Genomic DNA, 13,942 nt, shown 5'->3' on the forward strand with positions numbered 1-13,942 from the left:
AAATCCTTTCACTAGGGAGTTGCCCCATATACCACACACATGTACCCATGGCGGATAATCATGGCATGCATGAATCCGGATTCCATATTCATTTAATCATTTTCACAAACACTTGGGCTACACACTTTAACATATATAACGTATATTGGCCGTGATGTGATTTAGGGCAAGTCCTTTCGCTAAGGAGTTGTCACATATATAACAAGCATATATCCACGACAAATACTCATGTTAGGCACAAATCCAAATTCTATACATATTCAAACATCTCAACATATACATAGAGTATACTATATTCAACATAGTTTATATATGATTGTAAAGCAAAACAGACGACTCATTTTGCATGTGAAATAGCACCCACGTCAGTTATAAATCATTAACCGACATTGAAAGCCTTCAAAACCATAACCTATACGTTTAGAGTCCGCACCTTAGACCGAAAATGGCGCAACGGATTCGATTTAGACGATAAGTCTTCGTCAACAGTGAATAGATAACCTAAAACATGAACTAGATTAGCTACATCGACACTTAGACTATTCTAGGTTCCAAAACAGGTTAGGGTTTGATTGACTTACCCAAATATGAGATTAGAATCACTGGAATAGCGATTCAGATGTGGTGGATTAGACACGTAGAGTAACTGGGAAGGATCTCAGGATGATGCACCAACTTCTCTCTCTCTTTCTCCCTCTTTCTCTCTCTCTCTCTCTTTGCTCTCTTCTCTCTCATAGTTTTTCTAAATTCGTATGGAATGAGAGAGTGAGGGTTTTAAGGTCTTTATATAGGCCTAATATTGATGAAAATAGCCCCAGGGCCAAGGTATACTTAGATTATAACCAAATCAGGTTTCTCTCGATCCAACGGAGCACTTCTGGTGGTCCTTTCTCCACGTGCGGTCGGACTTAAGCTCACTGACCATGGATCTTGGTCAGGCTGAGTTTTCGTATCGATCGGATTTACAGATCAGCCGTGGCGGACCACACTCAATTCAACAGTCACCGAAGCTCAATCAGGTCCACCGGCACTTGGACATGTCTGGGCCATCTTCCCTGATACGAGGGTGAAATTGGGTCAAAATTCAACGGTCAGAGTGCTTAGAATCAGCGCGCAAGCGACACGACTAAGATTTCATAAATTATATTTAATTTCTAAATAGATTCACCTTTCTCACATTGTTCACTCCGGACTTACGGAAATCATCTCAGGACATCATCTGGACTTGATTTTTGAGGTCACTGTCAAGTCCAACTAGGCAGTCATAATTGTTTAAGTTTATCGCTATCGGACTTTCAACGTGCGGTCCAGGTCCGAAACAAAGTTTCACGATGCTCCCAAGAGCAACTGGGTTTAGAGATTGATCCGAGGTTTCTAGGTAACGTAGCATTAGCGGCCCTACTCATTTTGGATCTTTTAGCTCATATTTAAAGTGGTTCAAGCTAATTCTACTGAGTATTCAGTTTAGTACTTAACCAAATTCTACCCTAATTATGGTAAAATACGATCCTATGGCCATTCTATGCCCCGTTTTGGCACTTCTAGTTATTATATTATTTTAATTATTTTTTTTATAGTTCACCATCAAGTTTACTTAGTCTCTACCAAATTTCATGAGATTTCATGTTGTAGAAAAATTCTAAAAAATTCCAGAAGCAGCAGCTGTCCAATAAGTGATTTTCAGATAGTTGTCACAACAACCTACTTTAAACTATATTAAATATTTTATTATATTTTTATATAAAACTAGACTCATTTATCTTTAATTTAGTTTTTGAATCACCTAAATCGGAGTTATAAGGAAGGAGATATGATTTTTCAAAGTTGGACAAAACGCGCAGAGAAATGCAGAAAACGGGCTGCCCAAACCGCTGTACGGACGAGGCCTCGCCAAACATATGGGCGAGGGCTCACCCCAGGGGTTGCCGAAAACATCCCCCCGAATTAAGTCGTTTGGGCCCACGAGTCCATGTGAGGCGTTTTCGGGTCCACTTTGCAAACAAAAATGAGTTTATTAGACATGTAATATATGATTTTGGGGTAGGAGATGCTAATCTATCCAAATAGCCTATTTATTTTGTTAGATTCTAAAATTTTAAGGGTTAAAAAACCATTTCGTCTATTTATTTACTATTTATGGTAAGTTTTAGTTTTAGTATTATTCTTCATCATTTATTCCCTATGATTGGTATGTATTATGACTGTTCTTAGAGAAATTTAAAGGATAGGATAGTGAAAGGTGAAATTTTGAATGAAAAGGGTTAAAAAGGGAACTTTATGCTTTAGGATTGAGCTTTGAGAGTGTTATGGTTGACCCATGCCTTAGGACGTCTAACTCTAGGTTGGCAAAAATTCGGGGTATTACAATCTATCCCCCTTAAAAATAATTTCGTCCTCGAAATTGGCTGAGGGTAATGAGTAAAGATTCTATTATTCCTTTCGCCTAAGCTTTATTGATTTCAAGTTGATATGGGTGGTAGGGTGTATACTATTTATGCTAGTCTGACTCACTTTAGTCTAACGTCCTTAAAACATTCTCGCCCTGAAATTGGCTAAGGCTCCTATGGGGTCCATATTCAATGAGTACGTTAGTGGATGCACTGACCTTGGCTATTGTAATTTAACTCGTGCCTATTTTAGGCCTATTCCTTTGTATGAATTGATTTAATATTTGAACCCTAATTGCTTTCCTTTAATGATTTCACTATTGACATTCTAAGGAAGATTCAGATCCGATTTAGTGACATAACCTTACGTGTATCCTAGATCAATTTCCTTCGATCCTGGGCCAGTGGGGTAGGGGTCCACCACGCTTTCGCTACGCCACTCTAATTTAAATGGGAGCGTTAGCCGACCTAACTAGATCGGGCTTATAGTGTTCTACCCCCCTTAAAAAATTATTTCTACTCTTAAGGCTCAAGAATCTCTGTCCTAATTCGTCTGTCGGGACAAGGTGTAATTTGGAACCTATCCTTGACATGAAATGGGATACTATCTCCCAATACATTGGTTTTCCTTTCATCGATAATGTGTACTATGGCATTGATACCTATGGTTATAGAAATGAGCCTAATCTCTATTGGCTATAGGTTCTTAACACTTCTCAAAGACGAAGTAATAAACTTCTAGTTATAAGTGGTCGGGCCAATACGGAAGGAAAGTTGTGTAGTGGGTCTGAGCCGGATACATAGATCTTCTGCCTAGCTAGGACAGAAAATTTGGCGTATCGTTTCTTAATCCTAGTCGATCCCGATCTTCTGCTTGATCAGAGCATTGAGTTCATTAGTAACTACCAGGATTGAGAATTCGATTCAAACCGCGAATACTTCGCCTATATATAGTTGCTCTACTCCGTGTTCCTAATTGTAATAAGTCCTTGAGAAGGCAATTCTAGGGGTGTATTGATTTGGCCTAACATTAAATCTAAGGATATATAAGTTTTCTCTGAGAGTGAATAGTTTCTAAGTCAAACAAGCTTCCTAAGAGTTACAAAAGAAGCCTACGAGTACCAAGGGGACTCAATGAAGGAATGGGGTCTCACTCCAACCTAATGAAGCCAACTAACTAAGTCTATCATTCATCTATCCTAGCATAATCAGTCTTTTACATTCCTTAGTATAACTAGCGGCCTAGTCTTAATTTAGGAGTAACGGTAATCTAATAGTTGTGATCTAAAGTCTATGTTTATGCGCTAGATGATTTCATATCATTTCTAATACAATGAATTGTTTTACCACTTAGGATCAAGGTCGTCTAATTGGACTTGAGTTTCCCGAACTTAAATGTAATTGCACTGAAGCATTTCACACCTGCTCATACTAGCTAAGATGGTTCTAGGGTTCACGTTCTTAATTTATTGAATTTCCTATACTGTTAGAGTTTTTTTTTTTTTTTTTTTTTAAATCTAAGAGTACCAACTTTAGGTCCACAACTCTAAGGGACTGTTTGGACAGTGATATTAAGTTGTATTAAATGGATTTCGTTGCTAATCGCACCTTGAGATTTGGAAATGGCATGTTTAGAAGGAGGGTGGGATGGGATTAAAATCAATTGCATAGGCTTTGGAAAGTGAGCCTTGTGTTGGAGAGTGTGAGATGGGATTTCCAAATCCCATGATGATAAAATTCCAAGTATAATTTGAAAGGAAACCCTGGGATTTACTGTTAATTGCATACATTCCAACCATGGCATTGGAAACCATGGGATACACCCAATTTAGGGACAATACCTTACACATGCAGTTATTGTTACTTTTACAATTCTATCCACCCTAATCTCACCTAATGCAGTTGGTCGAACAGGCCTTAAATGTCCCATCATTCGGAGGTTGTGAAGGTTATGGGACACAAAAATGTGGGTTGGAAGTGCTCAAACGAAAGGGAAAGAAGAAGAGCACTGCTGTGGAAGAAGGTTTCGAAGGGGTGGTGTGGGTGGTGCACGAAAATGGAAAGAGAAGTGCTTGGAGGGGTGATTTGAGTGAAGATGTTTGGGTTTGCTTACGAAAAGGAGAGCTTAGAGTGATAGTTTGTGAAGGAGGGGGGCGTTAGGAGGGGTTTTAATCGACCCCACATGGATCAGTGGGCCACACAATACTCCAAAGGCGTTGGCCCGAGCTGGCCCGCTCGGCCTGGCCCGTTGGGCGGCGAGGGCTCGCCGAACCGGCGAGGTCATCACCGGTTTCTGGACAGTCCGGCTATGACTCGCCGTTTGGGTGAGGTCCTCCTGGCCCCTAGGGTGGAAAATGATGTGGGGCCCCCCTGGGTCCCCCTGGAAATGCCCCGATCGGCTCCTTAGTCCGATTCAACGCCTATTGGGCCACTTAGGTTAAAATTTGATACAAACAGAGGTTTATTGAGATTTGAAGGGCGGAGATGGAAATATAAACCATCTAAACTCTTCAAGGGACGGTCTAGAAGAGATTTTGGGTCGCTGTGTGTGATCAGGAGTGCGCACAGACTCGATCTCGGCGATCGTTTTCAGTAAACTTTCGCCGATAGAAGCAACGGGACACATACACAAATTCTAGATTAATCTCGCACCCTCCTACACTACGGTGGCTATAGCGTGCGGTGTGTGACCATAACCCAGGTCCGGTTTAATCCACATCATGCTCTGATACCAACTGTAACGCCCTGAAAATTGGGGGTCGAGCATAACTCAGCTCCCGAGTTTCAAAACATCACTTATGCAACATATGTAATGATGAATGTATGTTGTCTGCATTAGTGCATCAAACATGAGGTAGATTAAGCCAAACTGCAAACATAATTCAGGGATGAGTGAAAGACGCAAGCGGAAGACTTAAAGAAGCATATGTGTACATGTGCAAGTCCCTGAATTACGTATACCTGCCAGGTCATACTTACAAGTGTTTATCTCAAATTACAAGTATCAAAATGAATCAAACCACTACAACAATAACCCTGAATCCCCGTAGCTCAGGACACGGCTCACATGAACCCGCCTGAGAACTGCATAAAGGAGAACGCCTCCTCTTCATCCTCAAACTCCCGCTCTGCCTCGAGGGTCACATCATCATCTGCATCTAAGACAGAGACTGGTTGGTGTGCACAACACCATCCTGTAACATGGGAGTAAGTGATCAACTCAGTGGAACAATAAGGCAAAGGTTAACATATTATCAATTCGGTCAAGTAGTAATGATAAAGAAGAACAATCAAACATGTCCTAATTACTCTTGTTAATGCAAGGATGTATGTAGAATGATATATGCCCTCGCCTGTACACCCTCAGCGTCTTCATCTTACGTTACGCATGACATCACCTCAAGTGCTCCACCTCTTCCAGGTACTTGCAAATGCGGTGCATGAACATGATTACAAGTTGTTATTAGTCCTTTTCATATAGCAGAATTGGGAAGCTAAGGTATGATTTCCTTCATGTGGTCCTTTCTCCACGTGCGGTCGGACTTAAGCTCACTGACCATGGATCTTGGTCAGGCTGAGTTTTCGTATCGATCGGATTTACAGATCAGCCGTGGCGGACCACACTCAATTCAACGGTCACCGAAGCTCAATCAGGTCCACCGGCACTTGGACATGTCTGGGCCATCTTCCCTGATCCGAGGGTGAAATTGGGTCAAAATCCAATGGTCAGAGTGCTTAGAATCGGCGCGCAAGCGACACGACTCAGATTTCATAAATTATATTTAATTTCTAAATAGATTCACTTTTCTCACACTCTTCACTCCGGACTTAAGGAAATCATCTCAGGACATCATCTAGACTTGATTTTCGAGGTGATTGTCAAGTCCAACTAGGTGGTCATAATTGTCTAAGTTTATCGCTATCGGACTTTCAACGTGCGGTCCAGGTCTGAAACAAAGTTTCACGATGCTCCCAAGAGCAACTGAGTTTAGAGATTGTTCCCAGGTTTCTAGGTAATGTAGCATTAGCGGTCCTACTCATTTTGGATCTTTTAGTTCATATTTAAAGTGGTTCAAGCTAATTCTACTGAGTATTCAGTTTAGTACTTAACCAAATTCTACCCTAATTATGGCAATATACGATCCTAGGGCCATTCTATGCCCCGTTTTGGCACTTCTAGTTATTATATTATTTTAATTATCCCAGGTTTTTAGGTAATGTAGCATTAGCGGTCCTACTCATTTTGGATCTTTTAGTTCATATTTAAAGTGGTTCAAGCTAATTTTACTGAGTATTCAATTTAGTACTTAACCAAATTCTACCCTAATTATGGCAAAATACGATCCTAGGGCCATTCTATGCCCCATTTTGGCACTAGTTATTATATTATTTTAATTATTTTTTTTGTAGTTCATCATCAAGTTTACCCAGTCTCTACCAAATTTCATGAGATTTCATTTTGTAGAAAAATTCTAAAAAATTCCAGAAGCAGTAGCTATCCAACAAGTGATTTTTAGATAGTTGTCACAACAACCTAATTTAAACTATATTAAATATTTTATTATATTTTTCAAATATTTTTATATAAAACTAGACTCATTTATCTTCAATTTAGTTTTTGAATCACCTAAATCGGATTATAAAGAAGGAGATATGATTTTTCAAATTTGGACAAAACGCGCAGAGAAATGCAGAAAACGGGCTGCCCAAACCGCTATACAGACGAGGCCTCGCCAAACCAGCGAGCCCCTCGCTAGTCACTGGACATATGGGCGAGGGCTCGCCCCAGGGGCGATGTCCTCCCCCCCCCCCCCCCCGGGTTGCCGAAAACATGTGGGACCCACCCTGGTCCCCCCGAATTAAGTCGTTTGGGCCCACGAGTCCGTGTGAGTCGTTTTTGAGTCCACTTTGCAAACCGGAATGAGTTTATTGGACATGTAATATATGATTTTGTAGTAAGAGATGCTAATCTATCCAACTAACCTATTTATTTTGTTAGATTCCAAAAGTTTAAGGGTCAAAAATCCATTTCGTCCATTTATTTACTATTTATGGTAAGTTTTAGTTTTAGCATTGTTCTTCATCATTTATACCCTAGGATTGGTATGTATTATGACTGTTCTTAGAAAAATTTAAAGGATAGGATAGTGAAAGGTGAAATTTTGAAGGAAAAGGATTAAAAATGGGACTTTACGCTTTGGGATTGAGCTTTGAGAGTGTTATGGTTGACCCATGCCTTAGGACGTCTAACTCTAAGTTGGCAAAAATCCGGGGTGTTACAGTCTTTCATCCACGCTGTCCCTCCATATTTGTGGGGCCCATGTGGGTTGGGTCCATGTAACGCCCCGTACTTTTCCATACTCAGATATTACCGGGCAACCCAACTTAGTATGAATACCAATGTAACTTAGTTGGAATACTCGATTAGTTTACTTAATAAATGTCTTAGAATAGATCAGAACACTTGATTAGTTCACTTAAGCCAATGCCTTGGAAGTAATTAGAATACTTGATAGGTTGGCCTTACATTAATTAAAATATTTGATTAGTTTGTTTAAGTACATGTTTTAGAATTGATTAAATTACTTGACTAATTACTCTAAGCATATATTAGGGCATCTAATCCCTACTTCAACCACTTATTCCCAACCGAATGGTCACTAGGACTCTTTCGACCACTGATATCCATATTCGGAGTTATCGGACCCTTAGATTAAAGAAAAACCCACCAATACGACCCAAATCTTGTGGTGGGCCCCACCCAGGCATTTCATCGGCCTGATCTTTGATCCCGGACCCTGTTTGCGACCTCCAAGAGGAGTGAACGGAGTGGATCATGCTAGAACATCACTGTGAGCCCCACACATTCTGCATGTGCATAGAGTATGTGCACTCTCGCTGTGCACCGAAGCTGCCAGCAAGGTCAAACGGCCTTGACCCGACAGTTTCCGGAAAGGGAAGGCTTCCTTCCTCCTTTCTTTCCGCTCGGTCGGACTAAAAACGGACTGTCCCCATTTATGTGATCTGTGGCCCACCATCACGGCCCTGGCCCACGATCTGATCTGTCCATCTGTCAGAGGGACCACAATAGATCCAAACCTCACAAGATAGCATGTTAGTGGGCCTTTTTCATGCACACGGCATTGATCACAAGAAGGCTGGCAGGTATGAGGATTGTGTTTCTAGCTGCTTCTAAACTAAACCATTGTGAGTTATAAGAGCCACCTAGAACTAATCCAAACCGTCCACCTTGTAGAGCCCTAAAACAAAACTAGAAACCCGTTGGTCCCACACCCTGATGCTCACGTACGTGACTGCAAATCACTGGCACAAATGGGCAGGTGCGCAGCATTTTCTGAAAATGGAAACTCTCGTTTTCTTCCCTGCTCTGCTAACGATCCGCGTGAAACAAAACCCTCACATCCCATCCCTCCAGGTAAGCATATCTCGGCCATCCATTCGCTGCTCACGTGTTAGGGCTTTCTGTGGAAAACCGACAGCAAAACCACCCTGGTATTAGCTGTTTCAAGGAAACCGGATGCTGGGATTAAATCCCAGCCTTTTATTCGCATCCAACGGCCTTAAGGGCGTTGGGATCCCTACAATAAGGGAGAGAAAACACCCTATCTTCTGTTCTTGCGACAACACAAAGGAAACCGGCCGTTTTCATCCAAGCTCGAACCCACCGAGCTAACTTCTCTTAACCTTCGAAAACCCATGTTTGTAAGCTCACTGGAGCTTAACCAAATCATGCACAAGAGCCAGGTCGGAGAAAAACCCCACCGTCTGGAAGTCGCCATATTAAAGCTCCATCTCCTTCCTTGGTAAGAAGCAGAAATCGTATGGGTTGTGTGGCCACTGAATCCGTCAGTTGGGCCGTCCCTGAGTCAAGTCCAGCCACTTCTAGATTTCCCAGAAGCAGAAAAGAAGAAGGAAGAAGGAGCAGATAAAAGGAGGAAGAAGAGAGGAGGAGGGAGAGTAGGCGCTATTGCATAGAGTGTTGCCACCCACATTTCCGCTGCGCCAGCAGCCTTCAAAAGGACGACCCAGACCCACATCCAGGCATCCAGAAGGCCCTTCACCAGGGCAGAAGTTCATCCCAGTGAGTCACACTCGGTCAGGCCTCAGCTGGGCCGTTACCTGAGCTGAAAAAGACCCTCAGCTGGACCGTCCATGGGCCGGGTTCTAGTCGCCAATCAGCCCTGGGGTGGGCCGCGAACTGGGCTGAGATGTTGGCCTTCATCAGGCCGTGAGGGGAGCTGAAAACGCCCCTCAACTAGGCCTTGAATCGGGCTGGAAAACATGCCTCAACTGGGCTTTCAATATGAGCTGAACCAGGCCCTCAGCTGGGCTAAAATCTGAGGTGAAACACCTCTCAGATGGGGCAAGATTTTGGTGCTGCGGGGCCAGCAGTCAGCCCAGTTCTGATAAGTGCAAAGCTGACCCATAGGCTCAGCTGGGCCATCCGCTTGTTGGGCCAAGGATACCCTAACCCAGCCCCATTTTTGGGCTTGTATTGGACCCAACAGCTGGGCCAAAACAGAGACCCAGATCGACCCTTAGTTGGGGGTAAATTTGGGCCCCAAATTGGGCCTTTGTTGGACAAGAATCTATCGGGCCTGATAACCCTAATGCAGGCCCAAACAACCACATTCATGGGACCCTTTAAAACCCAACTTGCTGTCAAGTCAACTAATGTAAGTAAGTTTTCTCTCTCAAAGTGAGTCGTTGATTTATTATCATGAATTGGTATTGCTATAGTCATCGTGATTATTAATTTCATTTAGCCATTAGCAAGTTATGTATGCTGATATTAGTTAATTATTATAAACAAACTACCACAAGTCGATGTTAGGCGTTAGTATTTGTCTACCATCCCTAGATATTATCATTTAGAATAGACCAAACTATCCAATTCCATCATAACGAATGTTTTGCTACATTAGCTAAAATGGATTATAATGCTAGGGTTAGTAAATACTTCATAATTACTATCAATTGTACACCAACTTGGGTTCAAACCCTAGTGTGTTGGGTTTGGATCTAGGTATAGAATCTAATATTGGTATATTTTATATGAATTTATGAACTATCATCGTTAGCATAATTAGCAGATATGAGTTATAACAATAATGCTAATAGTATTCTTGTAATTATTAAGATTTAGTTTTAACTAATACACCAAGTAGACTTCGAATCCTAGAATCTAAGTTTAAGACCCAACCCTAGGACGAAGTCCTAATAATATATCAAAACCCTAAAGATAAATAATTCAAGCCCTAGGCTATGATCTTAAATCTAGATGGTACGTAGAACTTGGATCTAATTATATAAGTTCATGATTTGTGATAGGATTTAATCTTAAGGGCGCAAGCAGTTAGCGTCACTAGAAGGTGATTCGGTTCCTGATCAGGTGATGATTTTTTCCCTTGAGCTTTCCATCTTCCCATTAGCTTAAGTTATAGTTTGTATTTTAATTTATAATTGATATCTCCATTCTATAACCACATGTGTTAGCTAGTGGAAATTGAATTGTTATATTTCATGCCTAATGTTTATCATGCATACTTATTTCATACTTATGGATTATTTGTGGATTACTTATAGAACTTAAACTAGTACATCGGTGGAAAACCCCCACCTATAAATGTACACCCATACTTGGGATGTAACCTGACTAGTTATGATTGTAATAGACCTTCGGCATAGTGGTTATTTAATGGTGGTTCAAATTGACCATTGATGTGGGCCTACCATCTAGGGTTGTTGTGTCCAATGGTTTTTAAGGATGGTCTTTTATCACATGGTTTTGATACTCACCCTATGTGACCTATTTTGATAATTGCCCTATGTGGCTTGTTTGATATCGCCCTATGTGGCTTTGTTTTGGTATTTTTCCTATATGGGTTCGATATTTTATATGGTGTAACTATGCGATGGTAAGCCCCATATACTTAATATGATTGGCCACTAGTTGACATGTTTCCATTAAACATCCTAAGGTAGTAACCTCATGAGCCGGGGATGGTGGTATGCGACCTATGCCCGAGCTGTCAGCCTATGCTGGTGACAAGCCCCCGTAGTGACCTTTGAGCTTATTTAAAATGGCTGGTTATAATTGGATTAATAACGGATTGGCTAATCATGCGTACATGGCACGGACCAGCATCTATTACTATCATACATGATGTGCGTATTGTTCCGACTAGATTTTTCTCAGGTTCAATGATTGCATGGGTGACGAGCCCACTGTCCGCATGAATGAGCATCCTCGAGGCGATGATTGCATTCATGCATCCATGCATCTAATAAGACCTGCATGATGTATTGTTTTGTATACTTTGCTTTATAACTATGCTTACCTAAGCGGCGGTGTGTAATCATGAGGGGAATTCATACTGAGTTGGCTACTCATCCTTCAAATATATAACTGTACAGATAGCATGGGTGGCTTAAGTGATTTTCAAGTTCAGACTGATGAGGAGTCAGGTACAAGTGCCAGGGATGCACGGTCGTATTGCTAAGAGGAGTTGCATGGTCTTGCGGCTCATGTTCACATTCTTTTGTTACTTTTCATGTATTAAATCATGTGAATTCTTTTATTTGTTATGTCAAGACATTGGTTTGTATAAGTCATTATGGGCAACTCTGGTATATTCTAAATGTAATTACAATTTTTCCTTTATGCTTACTTGTCCATTCTACGCTCATTATGGGCAACTTTGGTATATTCTAACCTATACTCTGATAGTCGAAACACACACACACACACACACACACACACACACACACACACACACACACACTCAAATTTGACCATCCTTTAAGATTAACACTCGGGTTTTTGGGAAACGAGTCATATACTCGGCTCCTGAAAAGTCGGGGCGTTACAGTTGGTATCAGAGCATAGTTTGGACAAACTTGGCCTTGGGAAATGATCTTATGCAAACTTTAAATGTCTTAAGTTAGGATATTTAGAACTAGAAAATTGAACTTAGGTGAATTTTTCCTAGACTTAGAAGAATGGTTGAGAACGTAGAAATCCAAACTTAGGTCCCCTTAGGAATTATCGGGGTCATCATTTGAACTCATGTGATATTCCCTTATAACTAGGATAAATTGGGAATATAGGGAATTGAGGTTTTAAGCTCCATAGAGAATTTCTCTAATAATTGAAAGACTTAGAAGTGAACTTAGGTTCCCTTAAGAATTATTAAATTAGTCATTTGAATATAGGCAGAATTCCCTTAGAATAAGAGAAAATTTGAAACCTGAAAATTTCAAACTCTAGACTCCCTTGACAATTTTAAGTTAGACCATTGGATGTTAAACTTATGTAGAAATTCCTTAGAAATTATTAGAATAACCATTTGGACTCATTTGAACTTCCTCTATAGTTAGGAGGAATTAAGAATATAGGAACTCAAAACCTTAGGCCCCTAGATAATTGTTTTGGACGATCGTAAAACTTAGAAATGATCTAAGGTTCCTTTGGGATGTGGGAGCCGACCTTGTTGCATGTGTATAGGGCCTAGACCATCCACACCTTAGACCGCCCAGGCTTGGGATGCCCCTACCCTTTTAGGGCTGTTGCTGGGCCTACAGTCCAGCAGCAGGCTCACCTTTCTGAGTGTCAAATCCCTATCTCCAAATTTAGTGGGGGCCCTATGATGTATAGATGAACACTATGGGAGTAACTCCCAAGTATTTTGACATGTTTCTAGGCCTCAATAGGCCCAAAAGATTTGGTGGACTAAAAGTCCATAAATACATAATGTATGGCTGAATTTTTATTAGAATTGGGGGCCCACCACATTGATAAATTGGGTACTTGTTCCTCACCTATACCTTAGGATAATTATTTGGGCTTAATTAATGCATGTTTTGGGCCACCTTTGATAACCATTTGTGGGACCCAATGCATACCAGATTTTAGGGCTTCCTAGTGGGCCCAGGTCGGGCTAAAATGTCTCACCTTGGTCAGTCAAATGATGGGCTAACCTTCCACCATTTGCTGGACTTATGGGTTGAGGAAAAGGTGGATTTGGGCCCTTGAATGCCCACTTAAATAACTAGTTATTGGGCTGATGTAATGGGGCCCATTTCACTAAAAAAAAAAAACTTGTTTTGAGCCTTGTATACATGGGTTGCCCACTAAGTCCATCTAAATGCTTAGACTCTATGGCCCTTAAAACTTGGGCTTTGGGCCTTAGTTCCCCTCCTTGGGCCATGATTGTTAGAGGTAGAATTGGGCCTACTTCCTTATGCCTTTTGCGGGACCTATGTGCATATGGTTTGGATATGGGCCTTAGGCCTTATGTTTATGTGGTTTGTAGATTAGATGCCTTGGGGCAATGGTGGTTGAAAGTCCCCATTTGGACCCCTCTAGGTCTATTAGTTGTTAAGTGTGATTGAATGCCCACCTTAGTCCCTTGCTAGACTCGTTTCCATATTATCTATGCCCTAGCTTTGTATGTTTAGTCTCGTGGGCTACCCCAGGTAAATGGGCCCCCACTAGAGGTTATATTCCTTATGAGGAATTAGTTAAGTACCTA

Source organism: Magnolia sinica, chromosome 6 (genome assembly GCF_029962835.1).
Source record: "Magnolia sinica isolate HGM2019 chromosome 6, MsV1, whole genome shotgun sequence".
Lineage (NCBI taxonomy): Eukaryota > Viridiplantae > Streptophyta > Magnoliopsida > Magnoliales > Magnoliaceae > Magnolia > Magnolia sinica.